Source organism: Dryobates pubescens, chromosome 3 (assembly GCF_014839835.1).
Source record: "Dryobates pubescens isolate bDryPub1 chromosome 3, bDryPub1.pri, whole genome shotgun sequence".
Classification (NCBI taxonomy): Eukaryota; Metazoa; Chordata; class Aves; order Piciformes; family Picidae; genus Dryobates; species Dryobates pubescens.
Genome location: NC_071614.1, coordinates 36,169,940 through 36,190,847, shown reverse-complemented (window position 1 = coordinate 36,190,847; position 20,908 = coordinate 36,169,940). Strand labels below are relative to the sequence as shown.

Below are 20,908 nucleotides of genomic sequence, written 5' to 3'. Positions count from 1 at the left end.
CAACTCTCCCTACTTGAGTACAACCAGTTGTGGGTAATTAATTAACTGCCTCTTTGGCATAACGGTTCTCGTTGAGTCTCCTCCACACTCTGGTCGAGCGCCATTTTGCTCCTGGGGTATTCTCTTTCTGTTATATTCCTCCTGGTTTGCATAAAGCAGTTAAATTGTTATAGTTGCCCAATTACTGCACATCCCATTGTAGAAACATTCTAACTGTACATCGAACCTTTTGATACATTCGACAATTTTCATAGTAATAAAGGTTATTAATATTTTGATTACTATTTCCATTTCCTTTATAAATAAAGGAAATATTATATATCCTTTTCAATAACTTTTGATCAACAATATATGTGAGCAAACTGCTGATAGCTCATTTCTCTCCATCTAAGACCCATTATCTACTATCCCCAAACAACACTTTTGTCGGTAAATACAATTTCTTTATAGCATCTGGGGTTAATGCTTTCTCAATCCATGGACAAATCAGAACTATTTCTGTGAAATAATAACTTTTGTTACCTATCCAGTCCTTCCAAAGGAAAATTACTTAAGACTGAACATCTAAGGGCTTCCTGACAGCTTCAACTACTTGTTACTGCAATCCATTTATAATTAAAATAAACTAAAAATAGTAATAAAAAAACACATTAAAGATAACATTGACCATTGACAGCATTTTTAATAGGGACTCATGAACTCCATAAAACTGTTAACAGTCACAGTGTAGTTTTCTGAGAAACTAACAGCACTTCTTCCATTTCCTCATACATTTCCAAGTTCTTTATGTGCAGCAAAACGTCCAGAAGTAAGATGAGATAACTTAACTCACAGTTTGTCCAGAGAATAAGATTTCTAAATATTTTCAATGAGCTAACAATTTGTCTGATACTTAGGTTACTTAGTTTCAGACATTAACTCATTTCTCCCAGTGGGCAACTAACCTTCCACAGGAAGGCACATGAGTTCTCCTCACAGTGCTACTTATGCAGCTCAAAACTGCTAACCAACTTATAACCATAAGCTATTATGATTTTAATAGTAGCTGGGTTCAAATGGCTATTTCTCCTCAGACTTTCAGGATGGTGTTGGCACGTCATTTAGATAACCCTTTTCTACCCTTTTAGAAATTGCCTAGTATGTTTCAATATGTCTGTGTTTCTACAGAGTGCTACATCAATGTTTATAAACCTCTTAAAAAGCCTGGATTTTAATTATGAAGTTATTGCATAGAATTAGCAAGGAACCTTAATACATATTGGTATTTTTTTAAGCTCTTATGCTGTATTTTGCCTTTTTATTTCTAACTTTTTATCACTTACAAAATTTTGAGTGAATGTGTCAACTTTCTACCCACCAAAAAAATTACAAAAATACTCAGTAATCAAAACCTATTTTCAGCAGCAAAATCAAGTTTCTAATCACCTGGTAACTAATCACACTAACTGCCCACTGAACACAGTGTCTACATTTAGCTAATATCTGGGACTAAACTACACCAGTTGCTCTATCACCCCATGACCCTTCCCCAGCAGAAAGGGGTAATCATGAGGAGAGAAGATCCACAGGCTGAAATAAAAATGGATTCAATGAAATAGCCAAATTAATACCAATGTCAATACAAAGTATAAAAAGTCATACTCAGACCAGCAGCCACAGTATCCAGGATAGCAGTCCTCAAAAGCAGGAGAGATGAAGAGGAGCCAGAGGAGGAAGCTCAAGGAGAAAGCTCAAATGGAAGACTAGCAGAAACCTACTCTCAACTCAGGAAACTTCCTCCTTTATACTGAGTGTGGTGCTCATGGTCTGGGATAAATCAGTGAGCCAACTCCAGTCAGGTGTCCTGGATGACTCACAACATCCTGCAGTCCATGGCTGGCTGGGTTTCTGTCCCCTCAAAAGCAGGACATGTATGCAAGTGAAAAATTTGTTAATGCCAAAAAAAACCCAAACCAAACAAAAAAAAAGACCCAACCCAAAACCAACCAAACAAAATCTGCCCCAAACAGTACAATTATAAGGCTGATTAAAGTTTGTTTAAAATACTTTGTATTTGAAATATAAATTAAAATGGTTTGAGTACTACTTTGCATTTTTCATACATTTTATTCTTCACAGAAAGTAGCTCTGCACATGCTATTTTCCACTTATTTTATCGTCTTCTGTTGCCAAGAAAAAATGATAATAATTTCTCTTCAAAAATTTCCATAGCCCGCTCCCAGTTTCTACATTAGAGTTTCCTCCAGGGTACTCTAACTGAACATCAGTTGCCTTGAATAAGTCTTCTAAAAGATGGAAGAAGAAATAGCTTCATGAAAGTACTTAAATTAATAAATTATTTTCACATAATTAGTGATTTTAGTTACCACAGTTCTCAGAATTTCAAAATAACCAGTTGAACTCAAGGATTTTAATGATTAATCCATGTTCTTTCTAAATTTACCAAGCTGATCAAAAACTTCACTCACATGTGAATTCTTACTGTACTGAGGACTTATAGATATGTACCAAAAAAATAGGCACACTGAGTAGCATTTTCCTAGGGATATTTGCCTTCCTCAAACTAGTCTAACAAAACTTTCATCTTCTATGAATACACTACACAGGAAGGAATTCAGCTTACTGTAGAAAATTACAGTTCAAGATCTAATGCAGGTAGACAAAGATTTCTTTCACATTAAAAACAAAAGGAAGATAAGATGTAATAATGGAAAAGATGATGTTATGTTTTCACCTCATACACAAGTGGTGTCTAGGCATTTGAATTTTACTCAGTTCCTGTACCCTCTTAGAAAAAAAAGGGGTGGGGGAAGGGGCAATTCAAATTTGAAGTGAACCCATATGGATGGGTAATGAAAATGGCCAGCAGACCAGGAACACATTATCATCGGCCACACTTGTTAAACTACTTCAGTAAAAGTATACTGAAAGTAAATACAATATATCTCCTTGTCTGCTCAGAAATATGAAGGGATAAACCATGGAAGTACAGCAACATTTATAATGTTGGCCAGGTAAAGCTGTAAGAGACGTGATTAGAAGACCGATGGAAAATACACAATGCACTGAAAAGAACCGCTGGAAATTACTGCTTAAGTACCACACATGCTTACATAGAAATAAATCTCTTATTTGGCTTTTGCATAAATAAATTTGGAAATAAATTCCCACTGAAATCTGGAAACTAAAGGGTTAAAGAAACATAATATAAAATGGCAAATTAATACAGATCTCTACTTTTTGAATCAGTCATAAAAGATTAGATTTTTTCTAAATATATAGGATTTAAAGTTAATATTAAACAATAGTGGTTTACTCCTTCAGCCTTCTATTATATACTTCTTAAAAAGCAATTGTGTGTCCAAACAGGAATACAATGACTAAGAGTAAATTATTATTTCTGATTATGTCATATAATGTAATGCTCAGTTGGTACTGTTTCTTAAATACAAATAAACCACATCACCGGTGCTTTTCAAATACTAGAAACTTTATGCTTTGCGTAAACAATTGCTAACTAATTTGGGGCTCAAGATAGATGTGAACATTCCTGAATCTGTTTTGTTCAGTATTTAAAAGGTCTGTAATAAGTAAATTAGAAATACCTTTTAAAAGCTTTATTGTTGTTAAAGACACTTATTTCAATCAGCTAGAATTTATTCTCTGTAGCAAGATGCCTCTTCCACTTTTAACTCACTAAATCTTTTTACTCTCCTAATGACACAAACATTCATTGAACTAGCTTTGGTCTTTTATGTAATATACTTTTACACTACTGATTTTCATTCTTAAAATGGCATATACATCAATTTCTTTTGTGTTTGAAGCTGCCAAAACATAAACTGTAATATTTCACAGCAAATCAGTGTCCTTAAAAGTGTTAATTTTCCACTATCCACTTCAGATTGTTCTAATTTGCCATAAAGTATTGTAACAGATCATTTCAATTCTTCTTGCCAAAACCCATGACTGTAGTGTCAGCAAGCACTAAGGTAAAAAGGTTCACTGTCACTCAAGATATAAGAAGTAGGACACACTCCAGCTTGTATTAAGGCGAATGAACAAATCCTTATTGATTTTAATGAGTTGGCCAAGTCCCCTCAACTGGGTTGAGATTAATATTCCCCATCTCACAAGAAGTTTATTGATAACATTTTGCTTGTCTAAACAGCCTTTTTCCTTGTAATTGCTCAGTGCTAAGGCATTTGAATTAGTTTTTCATTTTATAATTTATAGTTTACTTCTACAGAAGTACTCAGAACTTAACCACCATTTATCCTAAAAAATTTGCTTTGTTTGACAGTTACTAAACGGTAGTTTCTTACCTAATGACTAACACACAGTTAATCTTTGCATTTGCCAATGCAAAACCATCAAAAATCACTAGATTTTGATTAAAAACTTTACAACTATACCAAAAAGTGTTGTGGTTCTGAAATAAAAACCAGTAAGACAAAACCCTTCTACCTCCCAAGTAGTTAAGTATGTGGTATTTTTCTAAGTGGCAAGTGAATATAATTAATACCTGAAATACTGTGTATCACTATAATTCTACATGGAACCCAATTTCCTGAAAAATAAAGCTACTTCTAGTTTTTAGGAACATTTCTATCAAAAGTTCAAGTTCAATAAGGTGCCTACACTTGGCTTCTGCTTAAGCACAGAAATCAATAAATGCAATAGGCTGATCGTGTGTTTGAAGCTTATTGTATAGTTAAGCACTTTAGTAAAACAGAACATCAGTTTAGAAACATAAATGAGATTTCTTTAGACCTTTGAAGGAAAGCAATTCACCTATACAAGAATTAAAGTTGACAGCAAGAGTTTCTATGGGCAAATAAATAAGCTGACAATAACCCGAAGCAGTGGTGTTGCTGACTTTCAGCCACATTGTCACAGTGGAGGGGAAAAAAAAACACCAAAAAACTGTTAATGCTTTTTAAGTATTAAAGGCTCCAATATCAGCAAAACCAGTTAAAGCTTAGCATTGTCATCTCTTCATCATATTCCCCACTAAAGTAATTAATCAAACAATCTACAAACCCAGAGGTTATCAAACAGATTTCCTAAATTTTCCTTAATATCTTACATGAAAAGAGAAGGCTATGTATGCCCTAAGCATCCAAGTAAGAAAAATGTTAGGCTTCTCTTTATGTTTTAAAATATCAGTCCACAGAAGAATCTAGTGCTTCATTAATGTAATTTTAAGATTTATTAATTTACTGGAAAAAAAAATAGATTAATGCAGGGCGAATTAAGCGAGCAGGCAACTGTACATCATGCAAGACTACCAAAGTTGTAAAAAGAAAAAAGAAAAAAAGCTAAGGTTCAGTACTTTTCATACCTAAAAGCACAGGAGGAAGAATGTGAACAAAAAAAGAAAGGCTATAATCATCCAGTGGAAAAATAACAATCTGTGTTAAAAGATGAAGTGACCACCATCCGACATTAAAACAAATTTCTCTGTAAAAAAGTTTATGTGACAGTCTATTAAAACAGACCTTGGGAAGAGAAAGAAAACATAAAGGTCATGGCACCAAAGGGTATTTTTATCTTCATATAATGCCATGAGGATGTGACCTAGCAAACAAAGCAGGCGCCCAAGGCACCATGGTAATAAAAGAGAAAGTCCAAGAATTTCTGAAGAGATGAATTAAGCCTGAACAATCCAGGTCATTCATATTTTTAAACTCCTCACTTTCAAAAATAGTCTATGTAAGTACTAGGTGCTTCAAGATCAGAAATGTTGTAATGTTCTGTCAATAACAAAGAATCAAAAGTCTGAAAATTGTATCAGTTTAAGCATAGTGGAGATGGTGAAAAAAAAGGCCAGCTGCAACAAATTTTACTGAAAACTTCTAATTTAAAGGACCCTTCTGGATAATAAAAGCAAAAACTGCAATGTAAATCTAAAATTTGCAGGAAATCTGATCGAAATTTTCTTTTATATTCATTAATAAAACAATAAATTCTGCTTGAGGTACTATGAATAATTATGACCACTGTCTGAAAGTGAAACAAAACAGAATGAAAAAATGAATGTGGCTTTATTCATCAGTTGCTATCTGGCTGATGGCCCATATCTGATGCTGCTTCACTCCCTCAGTGGGTCTTGGCAGCTGGCAAGAAGCCAGAATTTCCACATCTGCATGAGCTTAAGCATAGGTATTATTGAGTCAATGTACATCTAAATAGGTAACCAATACTAAACCTTATTGTTTCAGGTTTGCTTCTGAAGTGGGTAAAAACCATAAAAATCCTTCAGAGGATAAGAATGTCTTAATTCCTCAAAGGTAGATGTTATTGATGACACAGATGTGAAATGGTGCTGTGACTGTCCTGTCCTTTCACTGCCTGTGCGGATGCCCAGGTGCTGGCAGAGGGGGCTGCAAGGGTGTCCTCTAAGAGGAGAGGCTGGAGCTGCTCCATGCTGGACATAGTTGCCTCCACAAAACCCACTGCAGGGCATGACTGAACCCCACAGACAAGGTGATGGTGCCTCTTGGAAAAGATATTAAAGAAGGGCCAAGTCACAGCAACATCAGTGGGAAGTGAAGGAAAAAAATGTGAGAAACAGCCCTGCAGACACCAAGGTCAAAAGAAGGAAGGCAAGAATGTCTTTCAGGAGCAGATTCCTCTGCAGCCTGTGGAAGAAACCACAGTGGACCAGGTATTTCCCTGTGGCCTATGGAGAGGACCACTCTAGAGCAGATGTCCACACTGCAGCCTGTGGAAGACTCCCTCACTGGAGTAAGGCGGGTATTGCCTGAAGGAACTGCAGCCTGTGCAGACCCCATGCAGGAGCTGGTTTGTCCTGAAGGACTGCAGCCTGCGGGACAGACTTGAAATGAAGCAGGGAAATGTGGAAAGAAGGAAGCAGCAGAGTGGAGCTGTTACAAACTGACCACAGCCCCCATTCCCCATCACCCTGCATTATTAAGGGTTGCAGGAAGGATGTAGAAGAGTTAGGATGCTGCAAAACAGGTGAGGGAAAGGTGGTTTTAATTTTGCCTTTGTTTCTCATCACTTCATTCGATTTTTAATTGGCAATAAATGAAATTATCGCCAAGCTGATATCTTTACAAGAAATTAGTACAATTAAATTCTGATAGTGTATGCTTCTGTATATCTATGACATCTACATTTAGACTCTTCTCAAATGCATAAATATGTCATAATCACAACAAATACACAAACTTATTATCTTCAATAACAAAACATTTAAAAAAAATATTACTTTTTACTCTGAGACACTGAGAATCTAAGGGAATAGTCATTATATTTAATTATCAAGAGCAAATATCAATCACACATTATTTCTTAGAACTGTCCCATTTATGGAATAATACCTGTCCATTTTAAAAGCTGCATTTTACTGTTATAAGATATCATATTGTTTCCCAGAGAGAGAAACTACTCTTTCTTCTCACTGCCAGTACTGGAAACTGTTCATGTCGCTTTATCCCTTTAGGGAGAATTCTTTCATGCTTTATGTACCATGTCAAATATTACCTACTCAAAGGGCCGAAAACAAAAACAACACAAAAGAAATATAAACAAACAAAACCATACCAAACCAAAACAACCAAACCACACCACAAAACCTCCAAAACTAAATGAAAAATCAATCAATCAAACAAACAAAATCACTAACTTGCACATAGATACACACTACAATCTCTTTTTTTATTTCATGAATGTTTAAAAGAGTTTTAGGTCAAGACCCAAAGATAATAAGGGTGTTTGACTGGAGTTCCCATGTAACAACTCAACTTCCCAAACATCAGTTATACCCAGATAACTTTTTTTATGATCAGTGCAACCTTGGCATTACCACAGAACAAAGCCTCTCAGTCTTCTGTTCTCCATTCATCCTCGATCAACAGGTCATTATACAAGTCCATATTGATGTCCATTACACATATTCACTTGCAGTACAGTGCTTAGATAGCTTATGCTTAACGCCATCTACTTGAAACAAAGGCAAAAAGAGCCCACTGTGCTTAGCTCAAAAAACTATGACAAGATCACATTTGTGGGTGTAACATTACAAATGAATGGGCACTGTTTCTCTTATAAAGCACATATGTTGTATCGTTAAATATGAAGTTAATTAGAAGAGTCGCCACCAACAAAAGATATATTTCTTAACAAAGCACCCTGTGGGGGGGGAAAGGGGCATGGGAGATCACAAAAAAGAAGTTGCCTAAGAGTGTAAAGCATCAGAGGAGACAGCACAATTTAATAACCTGACCTATGTTTTCTATCCACAAAACAGCTAATGCACAAACTGGTCACATTGTCTTTATTTAATGTGTCTGAAAATTGGTGTCACAGAATGGTCTAAAGTATGCATCAGCCAAATCAGCTCCTTGAGCACTACAGTGCAATGTGCTCAGAGTTTAGCTCTGTAGTCAACTAACCAGACTTTCAAGCAGGAAGAAGTTAGAAATGCAAATCCTTTCATGTTATCAATCTCAGTAGATGCTTTGTATTTTATAACTGTATTCTCTCATCCACTGAAAACAACCTACTCCCATTTGTCATTTGAAATCTACAAGTTAATACACAGATATGGATGACCTTGACAGCAATCTGCTAGTACAGGGATAAATCATGCATAGATGCAGTTTAAATACAAATGAAAAAGTTAATTTTGTGAGGACATACCTCATTAATTTGTTCTGGTATGAAAGTAGTTACTCAGAACAAACTGGAATAAAATCAGAAATGGTGGTGAGGGAAAAACTTAAAGGAATTCATTGCTCCTTGCTCTCCCTAAATCTGTTTCTCTGAATTTGCAGGAAAAGGATATGATTCACTCATGAACTCAAATACTGGCAAACATAACTGGATGGTATTTGTTGCAAATCTCCTGTCATCTTTGTTAATTAATCTCATGATGACGTATGCAAGTATAGCAAATCACAGTGTAGGATGAAAAGTTATCATAATACATTAAAATATCAATGTTAACATGAATGTTGACAGAGACAAATGAGCTTACCTATTTTGCTCTAAGTATAAATCTTTCTCTTTCAAAAAAGCAGCCATCAACAAAACACAGTTATTAGGACCTATGTAGACTTGGAGCATGAGAAGAATTTTAGAGTGTTCTGATGTTTTTTTAACTCTGTACTAACTTGACACATTTGCCACAGCTTTCTGCTCATCAAATTCTGCCCTGCCACCTGTTCTATTTTACTCATATTGGAAAAATAAAGTCCACTAGAATACATCAATGCATACTCTTCATTTTGCATGCTGTTTTCAAAACATGATTTGAGTAAACAACCAGTTACAAACAAAATAACATTCAAGAGATGAGTTTTTGTTGACAGTCCCAGGGATATTGTGACATAGGGTCAACCACACTCAGTCAATAGTTAAGCATAATTTTTTTCCAGATTTAAAGTAATGTTTGTTTGTTTGTTTTTTCTTTTAAATGCATCTGAAATACTTGAACTTTAAACCTCTCTTAACAGCTAGCTTTTCACAGAGTAATCCTTAACATCTGTAAAGGTCTTGTAGTCACCTTTTAGGCACTTCTTAAATTAACTTTTTTTTTTTTTTCATCACTACTCATCTCTTGCTTCATCTTTCATTGTCCAGCTGAGAATCAGCCATTAGTGGCAAAGAATCTACATTTATTCTAGTTACCAGACTGCTTATAATAGCTTCCCAACTGGCACCTCATGGAGAACCATATGCCTTTTCAACTGAAGAACATGGCAGCATGCCCACTGACATTATTAGAACTAAAATTAATTTTAGCGGTCCAAACCTCAGAAAATCTTCTGCTCCGATTGACTTACTTTTCCTTCTCAAAATCTGCCATACTCCTTAGAGCTAATTAGAAGATTCCAATTCCTGTCCAAGCTGAAGGGGGAACATCAGTATAGCTAGATCTGCACTTAGAAAGAAGAGTCTTATCTCAGAGGTGTATGCAGACACTAAGAAACATATTCTGGCCCTGCAAGTCTAAAGTTCTAAAGGAACTGTTTTGATCTACTGGATTGAGCATTAATATGAATTGATACGCTGTGATTTGAGTTTGATTTTACCTGTCCATTGCATTTGTCATTTACCCTGCCTTGAAATAAAGGTTATATAAAATGACGTTATCACATCATTATATCACACAGTTTGCACCCCAGTTTGAAACTGGTCAGGTGAAACTACTTCACACTGTAGAGAGGTCACTTTTAACCTCAATCTCTTCTTTCAAAATTATATTGCTTGTAACTAGAGACTGACTGAAAAAAATATTCTCACAGTCAACCATCCAGGACTGATTTTTCATTTCATTACATTGCTCATATTTCTTGTGCTTCTGTGATAGGCACAAAGCTAAGTTTCAAGAGCTGGCCTAATGGAGATTCCTGCAGCTCTAAGTTTTAGCAGATTCTCAACAAGTCAAGCCAGTTAGGTTGTAATATAACTCAGTAGCGGTTCAATGTCAGAAAACTTCATGAGCCCTCATTACAGAGACTTTATATTACATAGTCACACACAGTCTTCTTCCCCGCTGAATCTCTAGCGCTTTCTAGGGTTTGTGTAGAGGACAACACAATTGTTTGAAACCATTTTGCTTCATTGCTGTACAAAACATGAAACTAAAAAAAAAAAAAAAAAAAAGATAAAATTGTGAGGTTTCCAAACAATACAACAAAGGATCCATGGGGAAATTCCTAATACTGTACCCAAAAAAGGTCCTGAACAGCACATTTAGAATAGCTAAAGTAAAGCAAGTATATCAAGCTGCCTCTCAGCCACTTGACACTGAACTTTTCATACACTAGATGAAGTTCATAGCTTCAAGTAAAGAAAACCAGAAATATTTTCAAATAATGCAAATATTCATTTGCCAAGTCACAGAGATTAGATTTAAGCATTAGAATTTGATAGTTACAGAATTTACCTGATATATTTAAAAGCTTACTGTGTGAAACACTTCCCTAACACTCTAGCACCAAAGTATTTTATTTCCTAACTTATACAGCAGACAAATATATTCATGGAGAGGTTAAAACCATCAGCAGGATCAAAACATCTAAAAGGTCTGAGAAGAAAACCGAGTTTTGATAGTTGTAGCCTAGCTCCAAATTCTTTCTTCCTCTCTTTCATAAGCAGATAAAATTATCACCAGGCTGAAATATTAATACAGCACCAAGATTCCAATCAAGATCATTTGTCATTTGGAAAGAAAAGTGCTCCAAATGTATCTTCTCACTGACAGGAAGAGGATTTTTTTCCTTCTTGTTGTTGTTTTTAATAACTTTATAGCTCTCAGAATATAAATCTAAAATCTCAGCTTTGGATGCTGGAGATATGTAGGTGGCTCTGTGTGTGGGTGGCTGCCAACTAAAGTCATAATGTCTATTGTTGCATTATTAGAAAGCTGCCATTAAGCAGATGTGCGTACTATCATACTTTCTGTAGCACAAGTATAAAATTATATGCTGATTCCTAAACTTGGATGCATATGTCAAGAGATTACTAACAGATCACAAGCTTAAGTAAATGGCATTCATAAAGCTTGAATTTTCCCAAACAGGAGAGCTAGCTACATACTGTGTCAGAAATAAGAATAGTTTAAATAGTACCTCCGCCTTCTCCTAGTTACACTGAAAATTGCTTTGTAAAGCTCTTTGCACATTTACAAAAGCAGCAAAATATTTTAATAGGCATTTTTAAGACATAGGCATTTGGGAGGGGGGGAGAAGTGGGGGGTGGTTACATCAGTGCCAAGCCAGGTTTTATCAGAGTCAATAAATCTTATTGCAACATCTTTAACTATGAGACTGGACACTTATGCTCTGGGAGGATGACAACAGCATCACTGCTACCATCCTTTACCAAATTCCAGCCAATAAAGCATATAGGACTTTTGGATCTGCCACTATTGCTAGCAATGTCCTACCTATAGCAATCAGCTCCAAGTTCAAGGTAGAACAAGAGACATCCTTTTGTCATATTATTTTACCTTCTGTTATGGCTCAAATTCAAACTTTCCCAGTAGAATTATTCCACTTTTCTTAATAAGATGTTTTTTATTATATTCATGCTTCAGGTAGCAGTGCTTAAAACCAAAGTACTGTTGTATTAATGGGGGCAGTGATATTTGAAATGAATAATTAGCAGTTCTTAAAACAAGGCTGTTAAGAGTGTCTAAGGATACACAAATGTGAATTATGTGTTGTTGCTTCTTTCCTAAACACTAGCACTTGAAACTGTCTTTTCTTTCCACTCCTACATTTTTACCATCTTCCAACAGCAATTCTGCTAATAGCATTGCCAGGTACAGGAGCAAGAGACTTTAGTCCAAATAAGGCAATAAGTATTAATGAAAAATGAAACAAGCCTATGCAACAATTGTTCATGGTGAGAAGCTGTTTCAGATACCATGGCCTATTAGTAAAACTTTGTGACTTGAGAATTTTTTCAGTTACACAGGTTATTTATTTGAATTAGTAACCTTCAAAGGAAAATTTGCATGTTTCTAACAAGGATTGAGTAGATGATGGTCTAGTATTTTTAAATGCACTAAGAAAAGTTGCACAGTGCTAAGCGGTTGTGCTTTCCTCATTTCACTAGCTTTCAAAGAACTTAACCCTGATTTTCAAAGTGAATAAAAAGGAAGGAGAATATCTTCAAAGAGCAGAAGCCTTAACCCCATTCTGAGTAAATTACAGCTGTACAATTAAATCCTGTCTGTTTAAGTCCACTTGGTGAAATAGAAACTCTGTTGTATAAATGAATGCATTCTAGGTCCCAAAAAGCTGAGAGTTCTGTTGCTGTGATGAGATGACTATATTTCACAGAGCAATTTGTGTAAGTCACACTGGAAGTGAAGATGTTAAAAAATGTGAAAGGTTGTTATTACTAGAGTGGTCTTCAATAGGAAACAAACACAGCTCCGATGTAAAAAGGACAACCATTGAGTTGGAATCCGGAGTAGTTATGATAAAAAGCAATGATGAATATAGGCATGTGCAGAGAAAGCCCAATGCAGGTTTATCTGCAATGTACTGCATACTGGGATTGCCAGTGTTGCCTGGCAACTGGCAGGAGGGGTGGTAGGCACCAAAAAAAGGCCTACATCTATAGCTGATGTGGCATGATCTTTCCAATGAACTGCTGTTTCAGCTACCATAGGCCATAAATACACTCTTTTGGCTTACTTTCTGTTTTATAATGAAACCTAAGCACCAGAATTAGAGCAAACAGATAGGATTACATTTTAAATATAGTTAAATGAGATTCTAATTCTCCAGGTTAAAAATATTGTATTTTCCCATGTCTCATAGCAACGAAATCTAGAGTTTAATTTTCTCATGAAAATTCATGAAGAAATAATTAAAAGCCCATTGGATCAGGAGACATTATTGGAAAAATCCTTTCTCTGGTATGTTTCAGACAGATGTAATTTTAAACCACGCAAGTCTGAAGATTAAAAATTTCAGGACTGCAAATAATTGTGGACTCAGACTCCCCCTGACATCACCATGCTACTCAGTGCAAATCCATATCAAATACTGACTGAAGAACCCTAAATGACTTACTTCCCAAGGGCACCTTAATTTCAGAAATTACCTAGAATTATGCATAGACAGAAGCAGACTACAGGGACTTCACTGCACTCTCATTATATTTAAATGGTCAAACAGTGCAAATAATTGTAAGTATTTATTTAGTTTTATATCTGGGACCCATTATGAATGTTCTTTCAGGACAATGAAAGTCCCCCTTCCCACCAAAGTCTTCTCTTGACACCTGAACGTTTTCAAAAGGACTAAAAGCTGACTCAAAGTTCGCATCCTTCCTGAAAGGCATGAAAGCCACGCTCTTTCTATCAGGCTGTAGCCAAGATAATACATACACCTGCCTGACCACTCTACAGAGAACAGCTTCCACAAAATCTTAGACTGTGAAGTCACTTTTGCAGAAGTGCAACTGAAAGCAGATGTGGTGCTGGAAAGCTTATAACAGCTTGGAAACTCACTTGCCTTTCATGCTTGGAGTTTATAGTAGCACAAGAAGTGAACTGTAAACAACCAAAAGCTAGCATAAAGAATACGAAGAAAATTAATGGTTAAGTGGCAATAGAATCTCTTACTGCCCAGGGCTCAGATTTCAAGATACCCTGTCAAGTAAGATTCCTAAAAGTAACTTTCTTCTAACCCTAGTTATTTGCAAAATTAGTTCTCTCTCTGAATTCCACCCAGAAAGAGAGGACTCTCAGGCTGTAGTTTAAAATGAGCAGCACCAGTGCCACTTAATGACTTCAGGTTATTAGTCTGAAGCATGTCCCTAGCTTGAGATATTATTCCCTCTTACTGCTATGTTCCCAAATTATCTTATTAAGTGTCATGTCAGACACTAATTTAAATTAAATACTGCATAGGATATATTGAGGCCAGGACTTGCTGATGGCTTTGATAAGTTGAAAATTTCTTAATTTTTTTTTAATCTAAAATAAAAATCTATGACTAGTGATATAGAAAGATATTAACTAGAGTTTCTATGACATGTGATATTCATTTTAAACAAGCTTAGACAATATCAATACTTAGCATCTGAGTAATACTTTACATCTTCAAGGTGTCCAGCTACATTGTACTCCATTTTTGATAGCCTTAATTCATTTTCATGTCTAAATCAGATTTTGGGGCTTTGAAAGCTTAGACCTTGTTGAATGACAACATTTCTTTCCTTTTGACTTTCTGCTTCATAACACAGAAGTGCTGAATTAAAACACTTTAATTACTTGTTTAATATATACAAATAATATGCTACTCTCTGTAATTTCATTTTGGGAATAATTGAAGCACGTTAAATAGAAATAATAATGAACTCTGAAACAAACATGCCTAGAAAATGCATGTAACCTGACAGTTTAGAGGGCGTTTCTAATTTGGTCCAGTGGTTTATATTTATACTGGATCTATGACAATGTATTTGACAACTGCATTTAGAAGGTCAGGTTTGCTCAGGATTATCTGATTTTAAAAAATGGAAGTATATATTACTGTTGCCACGATTATTCTTACTTTAGATTACTGATTTCAGAATTTAAAAACAAAACACAGAATCACTAGAATTTTTAACTGCAAAATATTTATACAAAGCATAAACCAAATTTCAGATTAGGATGTAAAATTACTTTTGTCTTCATGGGATGTATCATGGAAATTATATACCCAGTCAATGAAAGTAGCATTGTAAAGTTGATATGATATAATTGAGTTCACATTTGCAGAGTGTATTTGAGTATGAGAAAGTCCTGCTAAAACAGCCCTCTAAACAGTTCAAGGAAAAGTTAACAAATAACTTTATTTATGTACTAAAATAATGTTGACATATTGAGTAGATAGTTAAGGAACAAAGAAGGTGGATATTTGAATAGGTCACTAGACATCTTTTCTAATCAGGATATGTGTGAGCATTAGTGTCACCTCAGAGTATTACAAGTACAAATACTGCCAAACCAATGGTCAGTTTCGAATTGATATTGATTTTGTCCTCAAACCAAGAAACAAAAGTGTTGGAATTCAGGATAAGGACATGCTTTTATTGTTTTCCTTTGCGCACACAGCTTGTTTACCTCTCAGAGCAACAGAAGGGCTTCACAAAGAACAACAGGGAGACAACAAAGAATGATGATTGAAAGTACCATATTTTTTACCATTTCTTGTTTCATGTGTAACACGATCTACTGCTTACAAGGATCTAGTAATCAAGCAATTAGAGATAATGGGTGTTTGACAGAAAACATTCCCCCATTTCAGAGCCAAGTCATATATGAAGAGAGAGGAATTACAATATTTCTAGCCCTGGCATTCTGTTTCTGTCTGCGTTCACAATCACAAATCATTATTTCCCATGTAGCTGTTCAAAACTAATTGTATCTTCCAGGATAAATTAAAGGCTTAATATATGAATCTAAACTACAGTATTTACATTTCTCACACACAAAACTGGGAGAGATTTGTTAGATTTGGGGTAAAGAACTGCCAAGGTTTCATACAGTTTCCTACTTTGTATCATATTTTTCAAATTTAGATTTCAAATCTGACTCTCCTCTGTTTCCTATACAATGATTTATATTTTTTCCCCCTGAGCTTTACAGTGTGCTAAAGAGATCACTCACCATTTAGCAGCTAACGTGCTTATAAGTAATGGAGAGTTCAAGGATAAAATCTATTATGCAAGTATATATTTTAATCTTGCTTTTCCAACCAAGCACAGACCTGCTGTTGTATTTGTTCTTATAACTGATAGGATAATAGAACATTAGGGAGAAAGGCACCAAAGTACTTTAGTACTAATGCACACAAGTAATTGCATGAACTTTACAAAGAAACATAATAGAAAAAGATCTATTCTACCTTCGTTTGTAACAGAAACTGGGGTATAAGTAGCCTATCAATGCCAGAAAGGATCCTGAGAACTATTTAGCATTTGCTGAGCAATTTAGAAGAACATCTTGTGACCTTTTCAGTGCCACGCCAGTGGCAGTTCTGCATGTCTCTTAGGAGGTGCAGAACTAAGTATTTTAAGCTTCTACATCAACCTGTACAGCTGAGGACAGTACCAGGAAGTGCTGAGCATCTCTTAACAACAGAACCAAAGATTTCACTCAATCATCTGCTTGCATCAGTGTCACTAGAATTAAGTACTGGGGTCTAAGTAACAGGAAGATAAAAATTACATTACTTAAACACTAATGCTGCTTAGAAAACTCAGTGTAAATTAAAGATCGGAACCAGGGGGTCCTAATCATTATTTAAAATTCAAAAAATGCCACAAAAAGACAGCCCCAAAGAATGAGAAATTAAATAATTACTGGGATGGGTGCAAAAATCCACGGCTAGACATGGGCAAGCTAGCAATGGAAGTGGAAGGAAAAGAGATGTCTTGGTATTGTAGCTCAGTTCATTATCTATACCAAGAAGCTTTGGTAAAATACTGGGCTTCCTAGCCCACAGGGATTATGAAAGACTAAAAGTGGCTTCCCATTTAGTGTCTCTCTATGATACTGCATTTCAGCAGACTGTTGTTTGTTTCTTACTTACCTTACTAATATTGGAGACTCCACACAGTATAAGTAAAGCCTCTGTTATTTACATTAATCAGAGACACAGAGACATACTTAAAACTGTAGATCAAATGTAAGTATCCTCATAAACAAAAGAATGTCCTATTTTAGTGAGCTATGCAATATTGGGGTAGTTTTCATTTCCTTTTTATTTTATGTGCATATACTTAAGGGTCAGAGATTTGAAATCCCTTTACAATTTAGACTATCAGCTTTTTAAGAACACAGTCCAGTATGACTTATCACTGAAAGGCAGATTTATACATAACTGTAATTGGATGGCTGCTCTTCTCAGTCTGTTGTTAGTTAGAAAAGAAAAAGACATTAACCGCAAAACCCAATCTCATGAGCTTTCTCTAATTTATTTGGCTTCTCTTAGCCCATTTTTCAAGGAGTTGTCAGATGTAAACTAGCCTGCGCTTTATGACAAATGGGAATTTATAATAAGGAAATCAAATTAACCAAGAAATAAAATTAAAAAAATTTTTTACAAGGATCTGACTTAAACCCACGAACAATAAAGATGTGGTTTCACATGTAATTTCAGTTTCTTATCAGTGTTTGATAAATCTGAATGAAAATTATTGAAGAAAATCTCATTCCATTATCAATACAAGAAGTTCTCTTTTCAAAATAACTGTTTATCCCAAGTAGGCTATAACTGCAGGTGGACTCTGCTGTAAGTAAAATAAACACGGCAAATCTGCTTGCTGGTGATCAATGTATTTTAATTGCAAAATATTCTTGCTATGCTTTTGCCAAAACATAAGAGGGTGCTCAAACTATGTCACAAATACATAAATTGAAATCAGTTTGGGGTTGGTTTTGCATTTGGGATTTTCTTTCTTCTTCTTGTTGGGTTTTTTTTGTTTGTTTGTTTTTGAAAAAAAAGGAGGCTGATGACCTTGCAATTCTTCCAATACACACCCAGACTGAAATTTGAATCTTGCACAATATTTCATCTCACACACGATATACTCATCACCTACCCGACATGCTTTCCTATTTCATTTGACTATTTGTACAATGCAGGCTTTCTCATCAGCTGTCACACATCATGGCCTGTCTTCCTTCAAATCCACTACCTATTCTGCTAACAAAACCTTCTCCCAGCATTCTTCTGCCTTCCTATGCGGATTTTCTACACTGACCATTCCCCACAAACAGACTACCCCTATGTGGTTTGGAGGTCTTTCTCATATATCTGGATACCCCTTATTTATTTCCAATGCTAGCTTTGCACAATTTCTCTCTTCTTATTTAAGCAAGCTACAATGCATCAATTTCAAAAGGAAAGTTTTATTTACACTGGAAGAGGCTGTACTTGAAAATCCCTTAAAAACTAAACAGGGTTACTTGAAGGTTGCACTTATGTATTCATTTCTACTTAGAGGCACTCTGCAAACATCAAATAGTGTGTATTTTCATTTATATGAGTAGGTAGAAAATAAATTTTTCCCTCCCTTAGAGAATGAGAAATTAATTGTAAGATCATTCAGACAGGTGAGATGCAGAAGTCTGACACACCTGGTATGCCCTGACATCATGGACTGTCACTTTATATGCAGAAAAGTGAGCTGTTTAACAGTGGCGTAACTATGGCATATATAGTATGCATATGACTTTCTTTAGCTTCTGAAAGGAATATTTGTGACTATGCTCCAGGAAATCATTCTTCTGTAATGTCACAATGTATATTTTTTTCAGCAAATTTACATTTTGTTAATTGATAACATATGTTGAATTTTTATCTTCCTAACTATTAAACAGCTTGACAAAAAGCATTTTGCCTCTGTAACCACAGCTTCACAGCAACAATTTTTACTGTCTTAAAAGCACCTCTATTGTCTCTGAAAATTTATTTTACATCAGCCCTGATAAGTGCTACAGGGTATTTACCTTTAATGTCATTTGGCATCTCCTCTAGAACAACTACAAGTCCAGTTAGGACTGTGGAAGGGTTTTAATGTTATCACACTTGAACTAAGTCACATATTTTATACTGATGTTATTATACAGCAAATACTTTACATGCTATGAGCATTTTTGCCTCTGGTATCACAAACAGAACATGTTATCTCTGAACTGCCAGGTTCATTCATGATGTCAAGTTATGTATCTATGTCTGGGCTAAAAAAATAACTGAATACCTTCTGTGAGCATATAGGGCTACATAAAGCACTGAAATTTTGATATTATATAGAAATATTTATCTCTAAGCCTTTTAACGTTACACTCATAAGAGCAAAGCAGTTGTCAAGTTTTATGTATAACTGTCCTGAGGCAGAAAACAGTTGTGGTAATTACAAGAAGCATTAGACATCTTCATCCAAAAAGAACCTTCCCTAAAACTGTAGCCTGTTATCACAGGGTAAAGTTCTCATTGTATAGCAGAACATTTCTTAGGCTGTTTGCGAAACAAACACGTTATGGCAACAGCAATACTCCATCATCTACCTCGATGCCATGGAAGAGTGGAAAAGCTTGAAATACTGTGGCAAAGTATTTCACTCCAGCAAATTATGTTATTCAGCCTGTGATGCCAGTGACATATAGCCAGTATATTGCCAGTACCATAACTAACAAAATATAGGACACCATTGCAGCCAGAAAGCACAGCAAGTGCTTGCCAGTTCATACATTTGGCAAATCAGATCAGCATGGAAGTATGTAGTGTTAATGAAATAAGAGAGGCTCCATTCCACTCCACTTTGCCTATATATTTATACAGGCCAGTTCTAACTTGCAATAATAGAGTTTAGATCAATATACTTTTATAGCTAGGGAAGAGAGTTTAAATCTTTTACAGCTTGATGTTTCATCATATCAGCCAGATAACAGTCTCTTTTTCAGAAAAGTGAGATTCTTGCTCTTCCATCATGGCTTGTTCACTTGTTATACACAGATGCTTATTCACAATTGCTGTCCACAATTGCAGACTCAACCATAATGCATGTTGATTCTCTGACACTCCTCCCTATTCACTGGGGAGTCTCCATACTTATAAAAAAAGAACTAATATTTCCCTGACTTTCTCTGCTAAATATTATGCTCTTATATGAAGAAAGTGGCATAATTTGTCATGTATAGTACTCTACTTTGCATCTATGTTGAAGACAGTACATTATGTTGTGAAGTGAGAACTGCATCACAGGGTTATCCAAGAAGGCTACAGCCCTCCTCAGACAAACAACAGCAACAACAACAAACCTCCAACCCAAACAAAAAGCAAACCCAGACAAACAAAAAAACACATTGCACAACTTCCTATTTACCACAGTGCATTCCTGAGAATCATCTATTGCTAAAAACTGTCCTGTTTTTGAAGGCATCTCACCCATTACAGAAACATGTGAGAAAATCTTGTATCTGATACATCTGATCATGACTGGAATAGAAAAATTAGGTAATCACATTGCGGTGCATCTGGCCAAGTACACAGCAAATAAAAAGCCTCAAATTAATGCACTAATTTCAGAAATGCCATAGATGGGACAAGTCACAATTGAGAGAGCATAGCTGAAAGTTTACAAAACATGATAGTTATCAAAGATTGCTGTATCTGCACAAGCTGCCTAACTCCCAGGTGCTGTCCAGTTATCCCTGTTCAAGGAAGTTTTAAGGAAGAATGTAAGAAGGAATGTAAAAGTTGTGGCTTTCACTTTAACAGGTATCACTTTCCATACAGAAAACAGATTGTCACTTCCTTATTACGTAAAGGATCTTTACCCTTACCCTACCTTTCTCAAAGGAACAGGAAAGTAACAAAGTTTAATGGTGTAATTTTCTCACAGCTAAGAACCCTAG

The 20,908-nt window shown here is 35.5% G+C and overlaps 1 protein-coding gene across 1 annotated transcript in view; it reads right to left on the bottom strand.

The window, feature by feature from the left end:
• CSMD1 (CUB and Sushi multiple domains 1) overlaps positions 1-20,908 on the bottom strand; it is a 963,767-nt gene that overhangs the window by 818,582 nt on the left and 124,277 nt on the right. The gene's annotated exons all lie outside the window — the stretch shown is intronic.